The 12,737-nt window shown below is 43.0% G+C and overlaps 1 protein-coding gene across 2 annotated transcripts in view; it reads left to right on the forward strand.

Annotated features, from left to right (window-relative positions):
• Positions 1-12,737, forward strand: part of DENND2B (DENN domain containing 2B) — a 153,255-nt gene that overhangs the window by 24,544 nt on the left and 115,974 nt on the right. Inside the window, exons 2-3 of one of the 2 annotated variants that reach the window (XM_054275759.1) lie at positions 11,443-11,530; positions 12,105-12,178. The gene's annotated coding sequence lies outside the window, so the exon portion shown is untranslated. The remainder of the gene's footprint in view (positions 1-11,442; positions 11,531-12,104; positions 12,179-12,737) is intronic. The other variant, XM_054275760.1, reaches the window with a different exon arrangement.

The raw sequence follows: 12,737 nt of genomic DNA on the forward strand, positions 1-12,737 counted from the left end.
ATTGATTCAGAGTTCTAAAGTGAAGGTAGTTCAATGCAGAGATAATAAAGAGAAAACAAGTCTGACAGACATTTTGTCATTTTTGGCAAAAGTAAGTAACGAGTTTGCAGAGCTGTACAGCCCTGCCTTTGTGTTTGGAGAGTGCACATGATTTACTGCAGGAATCAGTTTGGCACAGCATAGCTGTGCCGATTCAGCAAGACCTACCATTATCTTGTCATGTTTTTTAGCAAATAGACTTTTACAAGGCAGCAATTCAAAAACATGAAAGAGAAATGTGCTGAGCAACCCATCCCTTCTTGTCCCCCCATCCAGTGTGTGCTGGCAAATCTGCCACAGTTGTGCCCAGGGGCGCGATGATGCTCAGCTCCTCACTCGCTCGCAGGCTTTGGGCGTTCTGTGTGTGTGAGCTGGTGTGGGTCTTGATTTGATTATTGTGATCTCAGGCTCCCAAGTTGCTGACTTTTCAGCTAAGTGCAACAGTTCACACATGGCTCTCTGTTGTGCTTCGCTTTACACTTAATAGGATTTTAGTGGTACAGCAGGAGTAACAAAAGCACCGTTAGCAACATTTTGTAAATCTTGCTGCTTTTCGGCTCTGCTCACCCACAGCTTGCAGTCTCCCATGGACAGAGGGAAATGGGCAGAATGCAGCGAGGTTCCCGGGCTTGTCCTGACTAGCACTGCCTTTCACTTCCTCTGAAGACAGAGTGTTGAGCTGGAGGCACTGCTGGTCTGACCCTGAAGGGCTTTTTTGGTGTTTTTAAAGCACCTCTTTATTCTAGTCTTAACACTGAAGTAGCTGTAGACACAATATTTCTGCATTCTGATATGATTGGTAAACATGCATGGATTGTGTTTATTTTTAAGGTGTTAACTTAAATTCTGTAAAACTTTCCTACCTTCTGGGAATTTGGGATGTTCAGCTCCATCTATGCCTCAGCAAATGGCTTCTATTTAATAACATCTTTGTATATTACCATTGAGAGATGTCTATCTTGGAGACCTAATCTCTTTTTCACCCTTGGATGTGCCCAAGGGCAAAAAAAGAGCAAAAAAGTAAGACTGAGAGGAGGGGAGATGGGAGAAAGGAGCATTCTTTGTGCAGGCTTTTTGAATGGACAATGTGTGGGATGAATAGGGGCAGAGATGCTCCAAGAGCACTCTGAGATAACAAAATAGCTTTTTTAGCTAACCAGGATGGAAATGACAACCCATCCTTCTGTCTTGCTCTCCTGTGAACTAACCAGTGTTCAAGCAGCACTCATCATGCTTGGGGCAGGACTGTGCACAGCTCCTTTTCTGTTCCTTTGGGTTTTGAGATGACACTGCAGAGCTAGTGGGGTTTTCCCTCCAGCTCCTGAGCGTAGCAGCTTCTGTCTGGAGGCCGATGACTCTGCCAGCTCCTCGTGTTTGGACAGGTCCTCTGGCACCAGTGTGTGCCTGTGTGTCACCACACTCCATGAACCTGCTCCACAAACCCTGTCTCAAGCCACAGTGCTCTTTTACTTGAAGGCATGACTCTTTCCTCAATAGAGCTTTCCTCTTAGTAAGTCCTTGTTTCCTTTCCTTTCCTCTGCAGAAAATATTTGTTACTCAAAAGGTTCTGAGGATTAGACAGGCACACCAGAGAAGCCAGTGAGGGAGACCCATCCTGAAGCAGCAGGTTTTGGATCACACTGCAGCCCATCACTTGTGTAGGTTTCCCTTCCTCTCTCAAGTAAGGTCTTAAAATCTTTTGAATGACTCACTCAATAGGAAAAAACTCTACCCTGTACTAATGGTTAATGGGTCTTTCTAGCAGATGTGAAATCCAGTGAAACATATACAGTTTCTTTAGTTTTAAGAGGAACAGATGATTTAATAAGCAGCTATAAATCTCTTGGGAATGTACAGACATAGTCCAACAGCAAACTTCTGCCAGATTTTTCACTGACTAGACTTATAGCCTATGAGTCATTGCAGTCTGCTCCACTCTCCACCTCAATTGCCTGTTGTTGTTTTGGCTTTTAGGGGTGCTCTGTGCTGCATATGGATTTTTTATCACCTTCTCCTGTTAATGGGCTTGCTCTTTCATCCAGGAGACAGCCTCCAAGCAGTTGACTCTTATTCTCTGTTTCTGCATGACAGTGCATGACGTTTCTTTTCCATTCCCTAGCTCACCGTGTGACTTCTAAATTGTATAAGGAAAATGTTTCTGAGGAATGTGTTAATACAGCCTCCTAAATGGGCTTAATAGTGGGAGTCCAGTTAAATTAAAAGAGATATAACCAGTCTCTTCTTAATATAGTAATGCTTTTCTTCCAGCAGTCTGTTGCCATCTTATAGAGGTTAATAAGTTTATTGTAAGATTATTTTCAATAGATTCAGTTATTATCAGCTCTTTAGAGATAAGGAAACAGGCGAAAACCAGAAAGTTGTTTCAGTTGCCTGTGTCTCATGCAGAATTGCAAAGGATGGTTGTATTTTCTAAAGTATTGAGCTGCCAATCCAAAAGGATGTAAAATGACACACAGTGTTTTACAAACATCTTCTACATTATGCTGGCCTGCTGGCTCTCTGTGAGTGTCTGAGACATCTGGGAAGGGGGGCTGCAAGCTGTTGTTTTATTTTACAGCTGGTCCACCAGCCCTGTGAATTGTACTTGGGAGCCACTCTAGAGGAGGTGAGGAATTAAAACTACTAAGACTTGTTCCAGGTCACACCCAGGTAAACTAGAGATAAAACTAGTGATAAGACAAGACCTTGTGAGGAATATTTAACCATTGTAGAGGCTTTTACAAGACAGGTGCTTTGCAGCTTATTTTGAATGCAGCTGTATGGAGAGGATTTAAAAAATGACCCACAGCATAGGTTTTTTGGGGATTTTTGTTTGTTTTAAATCTCACAATGTAACTACAGAAATTTAAGAAAATTTGTGCAAAATTCTCACTTTGTCAAATAAAGAGTTGGCAGTAAAAATCAGGTTCTAATTTTTTCAGTGGCTTAGGACAACATTTGCATTACTTGCTCTCTGGGACCATGTAAATGGTGAGGGAAAATTCTTTTTTCAGTGGTAAGGATGAGGAGGAAACCCTGTTCATGCTTGACCTTTTTCAAGCTGGAGAGAGTATCAAAAATGCATAGATGTGAAGCAGGTTAAGAAATTGGAAACTGATTTACTACAGGAATCAGTTTGGCACAGCTTAGAGGCTGTTTAATGTACAGAATTGCATAGTGTGACCAAAAATAGATATTGTTTGAAGTTCATAGTGGAATTACAATTTACTGCATTGTTCCAACACCTTCAGAAAGCCAAACAGGCCTTGTTACTAGGCAAAGAAAGCTATCCAAGGTCATATACCTGCATGGTGTCAAGAGCAAGAACAGCATTTGACTCTTGTGACTCCTTGTTAGGCCTCTCCACACAGTGCAGGAGGAAGCACAGAGGTTTTCAGCACCATGCATATGTTCAAAACCAGCTCTTTCTGGCAAACTGAGAGCGTTGCTTTATGCTTTCAGTAAGCACAGAGCTCTCATGTTTACTGATGGGACTTTCACACGTCAGGAAATCAGAAAACTGGAGACGTAACCAGCGTGTCTGTTCTTGAATGAGGAATTTTCCCCAGAGCGGGTTGTGATGTGTGCTCTTAATGATTTGCATCTTACAGTTCAGACTTTCCATGAGCTGCTTCCAGCACTGTAGGCACTAACTTGTGTTTGAGTGCACACACACCCACCCAGCTGCAAGGGTAACAGCCAGAGCTCCCATGTTCAGATTCTGGCATAATTTTGAGTGGGGATGTCCAGTTCCTTTGGCAGCCTGGCCCAGCTGTGGGGTTTAGGTGGAGATGTCAGTGCAGCAGTCAGTGCTACCCCGGGTTAGAGGTCAGCTAGAAACTGAGGCTTTTAGGAGAGGTTTTGCTTGCCCTTCTTCACTAGCAGCAAGATCTTTTGCAAACTTTCTGGTGTGTGGTCTGTGCACACTGAATGGCTGACACTGCGCCTGTGTTGTGGGATTTCACCACTTCCATAGGATGAACAGCAAGCAGCAGCAGTTCCAGGGAGGGAGTTCTGTCCCTTCCCTTAAAACAATGTACATAGCAATGTGGAGCATCATGTGACTGCATGGACCTTCTCCAGTGTTTTAAAGGGAAAATATCTCTAACAGTGTCCTGGCCTATGTAAACTGTGTAGTTTTCCCAGACTTGGAAGAAAACACTGGTACTTTCCCAAGTTCCCCCCTTTTCAGCTTGATGTGAAAAAAAAAAGGGTTGATTCTTGCTTTGCTTCTGTCTCTAAAATGGGAAGTAATTTAATGAAAATAAGAAATTATGCTTTTTCATGTCAAGAGGCAAAATCTTATCTGTGAACCATCTGTTTTGATGAGAATGAAGCAGAATGTGTACTTTTTTTTCCTTAAGTAATAGCCTCTACTCTTAGTGGTGAAGAAAAGATGTGTAGGTGTGTGATTCTCCAGCAGCCTAAATGTAGATGTTGGGACAGTCCACCCCGGGTATTGGGGATATTTTCAGAGATATCTCCCAGCTTTGTTTGGAAGAATGCACAGGATTGAAGGAGGAAGGATGACCTTGCTTTTAAAGCATTCATCTGGACCTTGGGTGCTGGGAGCTGAATTTGCAGTACTGGGACTGGCTTCCTCTGTGGTCTGCAGTGTGTTGCTCTGGGAATGTGTATGCCACACAATGGATGTCAGCAGAAAGGGCCCTGGAGCTGACTCCAGGAGGTCTGCACCGCCCTGCACTGCAGTGGGGCACTGCCTGGTGCCAGAGCTCCCTTCCCAGAAAAGGCAGCTGCACCAGTTCAAGCCCTGCTTTGTGCTGTTGGAGCTGTGCTCTTCCAGTTCTGGCATTCAAGTGGTTGTGGCTCATTTGGACATCTCTGTACCACGCTCCCATTGTAAACCCAGGAAGCACTGAGGTACTGAGAAACAAACACAGAGTTCATAAAATGTTGTTGAACTGTCTGCATGGTCTGGTTTTGGATTTCTTTTGTTTCGCACAAGCTCATCCTAGTCACTCCAATGTCACTGACTTTCATTCCCTCTGTGGCACTGGAAACCAGCTAGGAAAAAAGCCTCATTTTGGCTGTTTCCCATGCCCAAACAGTTTTCCAGAAAACTCCAATTTTGACTGACCCCAACTGCCTTCCAGGTTCTAACTCTGGCCTTGGGGCCAGCAGCAGAGCCTGGTGTTTAGAACACTGTTGGTCACTCAGAGTTTCCAGAGGGCCAGTGTGCAGACTTGCACACAAAGCCATTGAACTAATTTTTCTGAGCAGCCACATTTATGTGGCTTTGCAAAGCACCCTGAGGGCCTTGAATGAAAGGATCTCTGCATATTCAAAGCAATATTATGTTTATGTGCTCTATCCGAAGTAGAGAAGAAAATGCTTTATTGTCTGTGGCTTGAGATCTCCCTGCTATGATGTTTATGACAGTACAAGAGACAAACTCTGTGTCCCTGAGAAAACGCGCGCTGCCAATGGCTTTGATTTCCATGGGGTGAAGGTGGTGGGAGCAGTGCTGGCCAGTGCTTGCACTCTCCATCCTCCCCAGAGATGAGAAGTGGGGCTCATAGGCCTCCCCCTATCATGTTAGCAGCAGTTCACAGGGTCTCCAGGCCAGCTTGGAAGTTCAAGTCACGACTAAAATAAAGGAAACCAACTGTGATAGCACACAGAGAAGTCATTGCCTTTTGTCCAAAGGAACATCAGGCTGACACTTTCTTCTTGGAGTCTCTTGGCTCCTAGCATTTGGAAGATAAGATCTGTCCAGTCAGAGGGGGCTGTATAAACTTCCTGTGAACTTTCATAGTTGATGATCAAAAGGAATCACAAAGCATGTTGTCATTATTTATCTATTTATTTATCTATTTAGAAGTTCAAAGACTGTACCGTGCTATTGGTTGTGATTTTTTTTGTCCCCTCATGTAAACAAGGTGATATCATACTGGATCCACAGCCTTGGGCCCACATTTTCCATTTTGAGTTTAACTTAAGAGCTGTTTTGCTCTGGAAAGCATCTTTGCGGGGGAAAAATGTGAAAAATGCAACCACCACCCATATTCTGCTTCAGAAGTCATCCCTGCAATGTTTTCTGTCCTTGTGTCCCTTGCTTTGCTAAAAGATTCTCTTCCCTTTGTTAGCTTCGTCTGGCCAGTGTAACAATAGAGGTGGTTCCCAACAGCATCTTTTTCTTTGTCCCACTGCCTGGGACAAAGTACAGGTAGTGGGATACCTTGACAAGAATTTGAAAAGTTCCCCTTCAGCTGGGGATTTGGCTTATATGACCTGTAATACCATAATTCATGTGCTCTAAGAAGGATTCTGCCCCTCTGTTCCCATAAAGTCCAAGCTTTGCAGTACTTGCTCCGATTCACACAAGATTTAGTCCTCCCAAAGTTATATTCTTGTGTGTTCTGCTTCAGTGCAATTCCAGGTGTGAGGGGATCTGTTTTTTGAATTGTCTTCTAGTCCCATGAGGAGCATCTTATGTCACAGGATGTGTGCTGTGAACAGGGGCAACAAAAACTTGTCCTTTCACTTCTACTTGAAAGAAACAGTGGTGAAATGAGACAAATGGAGACTTGCATTCATGTGGGGTCAAATCAGAAATCCTGTGGAGTTTCAAGCAACTCATTGACATCTCTCCTGATATGGCTGGTTCCCAGAGGAAGTCTGCTTGTCTCATTTGCCCTTCTGCTTGGGGCATAAATCCACCCTTGATGGGGATATACAGACAGGACAAATAACTTCTCCTGGGGGGCTTCTCCCCCCCATCAGTTTTGGACCTATAGCTTCCTGTCTCTCCCTCCTGGGCATGCCTGGGATGCAGCAGAGCCATGCAAGGAAGGTGTTGACTGGAGGGAAGATGGGTTGCAGACAGAGCTGGCTCTGGAGAGATAAGGAGCAGAAGGACTTATTTACATGAGATTCCCACCTTTGGTTATCCCTCTGGCTTGGCTTGTGCCTTGGCCTGGTGCCATCTGACACAGTTTGCAGTGCTGGGATGTTGAGGGCTGGCTGCATTGGCTGCCTGGGCCCAGAGCCAGTTTGTATGGCTTGTTTGGCTTTGAACTGCTTTTCTAGCAGGGTGAGCTGTAATATGTGTCTCCTGTCATGAATCAGAGCATAGGTATGGATAATTCTCAAACCAGGCATTCACATGAGTTAATTCCATGCTGTTCACGTTTAAAGTTGTTTTATTAAGGAATTATTCAGCTTATTGCTCAGCAAATTTTCAGTATCATTAGTAGGTTTAGAATGAGGGTTGTGTCTCAGTATGACCAAACAGTGTCTTAAAGCTTTAATTGCCAAATAAAAACTCCTTCCACCTCTCTTTTCTAAAATATATGACATTACTAAACCTCCGCTTCAGTAAAATATTGTAGCATGTATATTTAAGTGTATTTTTAAGTTCTTTTGAAGTCAATGTTTAAGTGCTTTGCTGAATCAGATCCTAAAATAATAATAGCCACAAAGTTAAGCCACTTCATTTTTGAATGAGTGTTTGCACAGCAACTGAGTGCATGTCAGCTTCTTGTCATGACCCCCAGGTACAGCTCTCCCCTTAGTTTCAGTGAATTAAAATCTTTTTCAAATTGCTGTCTTGCACACAGTTGCAGTGTCAGGGTCAGACCCAAGCATGGCAGGCTCTCATTTGCAGAATGAGACCAAACTGAAATGGGATATAGGGCCATAAAGGGATTGGCAGCATCTCAAAGAGAGCACAGCTATCATTAGTCATTTCCTATATACACACTATATAAATACTGGGGATATACACACACAATTTTTTTCTTTTCTGGGTTAGTGAAACCAGTATTGTGCTAGATCATTGAAGAGGTCATGGAAAATTAATTATCCTGTTAGAAGGGAATGGATCTGATATAAGTAATGGATCTGAAATGGGGGACGAAAACAAGTCTGTAGCTGACTGATCTTAGTTTTTCACCTCTGCAGCCCCCTTGCAACTGAGGAGCTCCTATGTTGAGTCAGCTCCTTTGCTATTGTTTGCAAGGCTACAATCTGCTTTTGTGCTACTTACTTGGATACCACAATCCTACCAAAACATGTAGTGTGGCAAAATGGAAGTTAACATGCCACTCACTGAAGGCAGTGCAAGGTTTAATCACTTTGGTAGAATGATACTTTTGGGGTCAGAGGTGTTGTCTTGTGCCACTTGCTTTGTTGTTGTTTCATGTTCTTACACCATCTTGTTGGAGTGTTTCCAATAAGGGCCAGTGCTGTGCACTGTTAATTTAGAGAACTCAGTGGTGCTAAGGGACTGCTTCAGAGTGTGTGGTGGCTGCTGCCCTGCCTGTCATCACTTTGCCCCACCTGGTAGTCCGCAGAATTCCCTATGCAAAAGTATTGAGTGCTGGCTCTCTATAAAAAGAGCAAAGAACACAGTTTTTGTAGTGCATGTGTGCTTTACATTAAGAGCTGGCTTGGGCTTTCCCCCTTATTTCCATACCTCTGCAAGTCACTGCCTGGTGTTGAGGAAGTGCTGCTCCCGAGCTCCCTGCCTCTCCCAGGGTGAGGTCAGCAGGAGCTGCAGGCACTTTCAGCAGTATTGGGTTAAAGCCATACTGGGACAGACTAATTAGGTTTCACTTTTGCTGTTGAGTCTGAAATGATAGAATTTCAAACAAATACATATTTGTTGAAGTCACTGGGAAGATGGTCAATAAATGTGTGGGGATGACACGAGGAGGAGCAATAAGGTGGCCGTCTTCAATGGGAAAGGGGCAAAAGCCCTTGTGAAGGGCAGAAACTTATTTGAGGAGGAGAAAAATCTTCAGTAACTTTGCAGGAGCGTTTGTATCAAAAAAATGCAAAGGAAAACGTTACTGAAGTTAAAGCAGTGAATAACTGAATTTATGCCTACCAGAGATTTGTGCTGCTGTTGTGGCTGGCTTAGTCTGGAGCTCACCTCTGATGTTGTGTTTTCACCTACCAACAGTGATAAAATTTCATGAGGAGCAAGTCTGATTTTTGCTTCCTCTCCTGTTGCTGCTGATGGCTGCTTGGAAAGCATTCAGTAAAGGATCTCAGACCGGGCATCTTGTGTTTCCCTTTCACACCTGCAGAGCCTCCAGGTGTGCCTGGTGAGGGCTCCTGCTGTGCACTCACCGTGCCCAATGCATGTCTGCTCCTGTGCCTCACGTGGCTGCTCCATCCCGGGGCCAGGCATGTAGGAAGGAGTGTGCTCGGCCAGTCAGAAAGGGGAAGTGTATCTGAAATAAGGAACTCAGCATCAGCTGTGTGTGAGTAATGGCCTGCCTGTCTCCTGCAGGGAGCTGAGGGTACACACTCTGATGCCTTTTGATGGCAGGGTAGCTGTGATGTTGTAATTTATGCTAAATCAGCTGTTCACCATGTCCTCTGTTTATGATTCCAGAACCTAAATTGTGTTCTGATGTATTGATGTGCTCAAAGGAAAGCTCAGTGAGAAAAAAGTAAGATGTGGGAATGATCTCTGGGATGAACCTGAGCTACATATGTTCCCTTTTGGCAAGGAACTGATTTGGGGTGTATTCATGGGGCTTAGAATAGAAATATGCTTGTCTGACAGCTTCTGTGGCAGTCACCTGCCCAAGGCCAAAGCCTGGGTCATAGCTTTACTACTGTGCCTTGTTCCTACACATTTGTGTAGGCATGATATATTTTAACAACTTTACTTGCTTTGCCTGGAATTTTAAACTGTAACAGAGTGTGTATGTAATGCACACAGCATTTTCCATGATTTATGAATGCCAGCTTGCCTGGTGCCCCAGATCCTTGCCATATCAGATCCTTGCCATATATGCAGATGTGGTCACAGAATGAAGTGCCACAGAGCCTTGCCATGAACACTGGAGTGGGATGTGATGCAGATGGTTGGTACATACTCCCATGTTACCAGTAATGGGCTCTCTAGAAGGGCTGAGCATGATCAGCCATTTCACTTGTGTCACTCACATTCCTAGGGTGTTTTTTTATTACTTCTGTGTCTTTGAACACTCCCCCTGCAGTGATGCAGTGTAAAATGTTACTTTCCTGTGAGGAGTTAGCAGTTTCCCTCTTTCCCTAGTCACGCTGCTGAAATTGTGCCCACTTGCAGCATGTGATAAATTTACCTTAGTCCTACACCAAAGGAACTTTTCAGGACTAAATCAAGTATTAATTTCTTAATTGGCTCTCATGGCTCTGGCTGGGCATCACTGATGCATTATTAGTGGCACTTAGTGTGAAATTACAAACTTAGCATATGGTGCTTTCATATCTAGGACCTATTTGTTGCGATGTCATTTCAGCATCTTCTGGACCCCTGACAGCTTAAGTAGCTGTTTTGTTGTGTTTATCTACCTGTGAGTAGTCTGCACCCAGTTTCTGGTAGCAGTGTAAAATATGCCTCATGTGTATGCTTTTGTGTGATGTTCTTGTTAGAGACAGAGGTGGTTTCAGTGTGCATTCTGCTGGGAGCCCTGTCACTCACAAAGTTCAGAGTTTTCCAGAGTACAGGCAATAATATGCTCTGGTGTAGTTCATATGTAAGAATGGCTATATGGGGGACAGGTATTCCCTGAAACATCTTGGCTATCTCACACAACCAAAGAGTAATATATTGGACCTCTTTAACCTCCTTATGTAGAAACACAGTTATGTTGATCATATCATGTACATTTTCTTGGGTTCACCTCCCAAAATAACATATAAAGGATTTCATATGCTAGTGTTGAGTTTTAAATGCAGGGGTGGAGCGTCATCACAGCACAATGAAGTGGTTAATAGATGCAGAAGAAATTGATTTCCTATTTAGCTTGGCATAGGCAGCTTTGCAATTTTCTGTCCGCTAGAGGGACTGCTGCTTATGCTGCTCATTGCAGAACACAGACTCATGAAGTCCCTTCAGTATCTTTTACAAAGTTTTAAAACTTTGAATGACTGATTCCGATTAAATCCTCTCAAGAGTAAGTCTCCAAGGTATCTCTCAAAGTGTAAAAACTTTGGGCACAGTACTCTTATTCTGAGTCCAAATATTTTTAAACTGAATTTTCTTAATAAATGTTCTTTCTTTTTAAAAAAGTATTTTCTGTTCTCTTGATTTATCACTCCAGACTTTCCTATATGACGTTGGTGGGGATTAATTTGGATTCTTTTTGTCAAGGAAAAAATGTTGTATGTCTTTATTTATGTTTGGTGTAAGTTTTGTTTTGCAACCATGGTGCCAGTGAATATGGTAAACTAATCAGTTCTTGAATTCTCAAACGTCGGTGAAATGGGTTTCTCCTTTAACTGGGAGATAGCAAGCTTTGGGTAAGCAGCAATTAAACTTATAGTCAGTATGAGAAAACTTCCAGATGTATCTCTGTGTTCTTGTTTAACTGGGGGATTTTTTTCTGTTTGTTTGTTTGAGCTGCATGTTTCTGACCTACCCAATTTTCTTCTTAATTACAGAAACATGAAAGAATACAGGAAGTCCTGCATGACCTTATGAATACCTGTGCTAATTAAGGCACTGGCTCGGTACTGGGAGAACAGCAAGGTAAGCAGTCAGGCCATGCCAGCAGAATTTCTTGTAATCTGCATGATTGTATTTCAACAAAGCTTCAGTGCTTTCACATATCAAATTCATAAGTAGTCAGGCAAAGAGAAATAGCCTGCAGGTCTGAATGTGATAGATTTACTTTTAGTTCAAAGCTTTGGTGAATAAACATCTCTTTTTTTCCTTCTGGGAAAAAAAGTACAAGTTTTGTGGTCATTTTCTCTTTTTTAGAAGGCAATATCTCTAATTTCCACAATCAATTCCTGCCCAAATCTCAGCTTCCTGGGCTGACTCTTGGGAGGGGCTGGAGGAGGGGTGGAATGTTTCAAAACTTAGCTGATGAAAAGGCATGCTGTTTTGTAGATGCCTCCCAGAATTGTTTAAATCTGTGTGTGTGTGTGCGCGCGCTTATGAAAGGGGGGGGGGGAGAGATCTCCATGACAACTGGCCTGGCCAGTCTGTGTTCTCTGCAATCATTGTGGCTGGAATCAGTGCTGAGAGAGGTCATATGAAGGAGTTATGGGAAGCACAGCAGGTATTAGACACTAAACGACTGGTTTTCTGATTGCCTCAGATAATAACACAGAGTTTTGTCTGGGAAATACAAATCTGAGAATGGAGTGGAAAGGGAAATGCTCCAAATTTCAGGTAACAAAAATTGCCTTTTTATTGTTATGTCCTCCCATTGTAAAGTTTGATTTTTAATTTTTTTTTTAATTGGTGGTGGTGTTTACTCCCAGCCGAGAGTGCCGGAGTGAGCTTGGATTCTCTAACTCTGGGGAATGATGTCATGCAGCAACAGTTGGATTCTATTAGCCAGGGAAAGAGGAAACATCCTGCATTTTTTGTTTTTGGGGTGGGAGGGAGGGAAGGGAGTTACTTTGGCTCTTTGTTGAATCTTGTGCAAAGGCTACAAGAAGTGTTTTAAAAAGTTTGTAACAAATTAAGTCCCAGAAAATACCATTTAGGACCCAGACAGCACCAAAGCTTAAACCCATTGCAATGATTACTCCTATATGCAAGAAAATTATTATGGAAATGTTACAGAAATCAGAGGATTTTTATTTCATCTTGAATGCTCCTATATTCATCTTTAATGAGAAAATTAATTAAGCCATAATTAAGCAGAGGATTTGGAGCCTCCCTGCATTTGGGATCCTTTAGTAATTGTTTGGAGAATGTGCTGCTATAAAGTTTCTTCTGGGTT

The sequence above is a fragment of the Melozone crissalis genome, unplaced genomic scaffold (genome assembly GCF_028551555.1).
Source record: "Melozone crissalis strain CALT ecotype California unplaced genomic scaffold, PUWL_Pcris_2 ptg000018l_1, whole genome shotgun sequence".
NCBI lineage: Eukaryota > Metazoa > Chordata > Aves > Passeriformes > Passerellidae > Melozone > Melozone crissalis.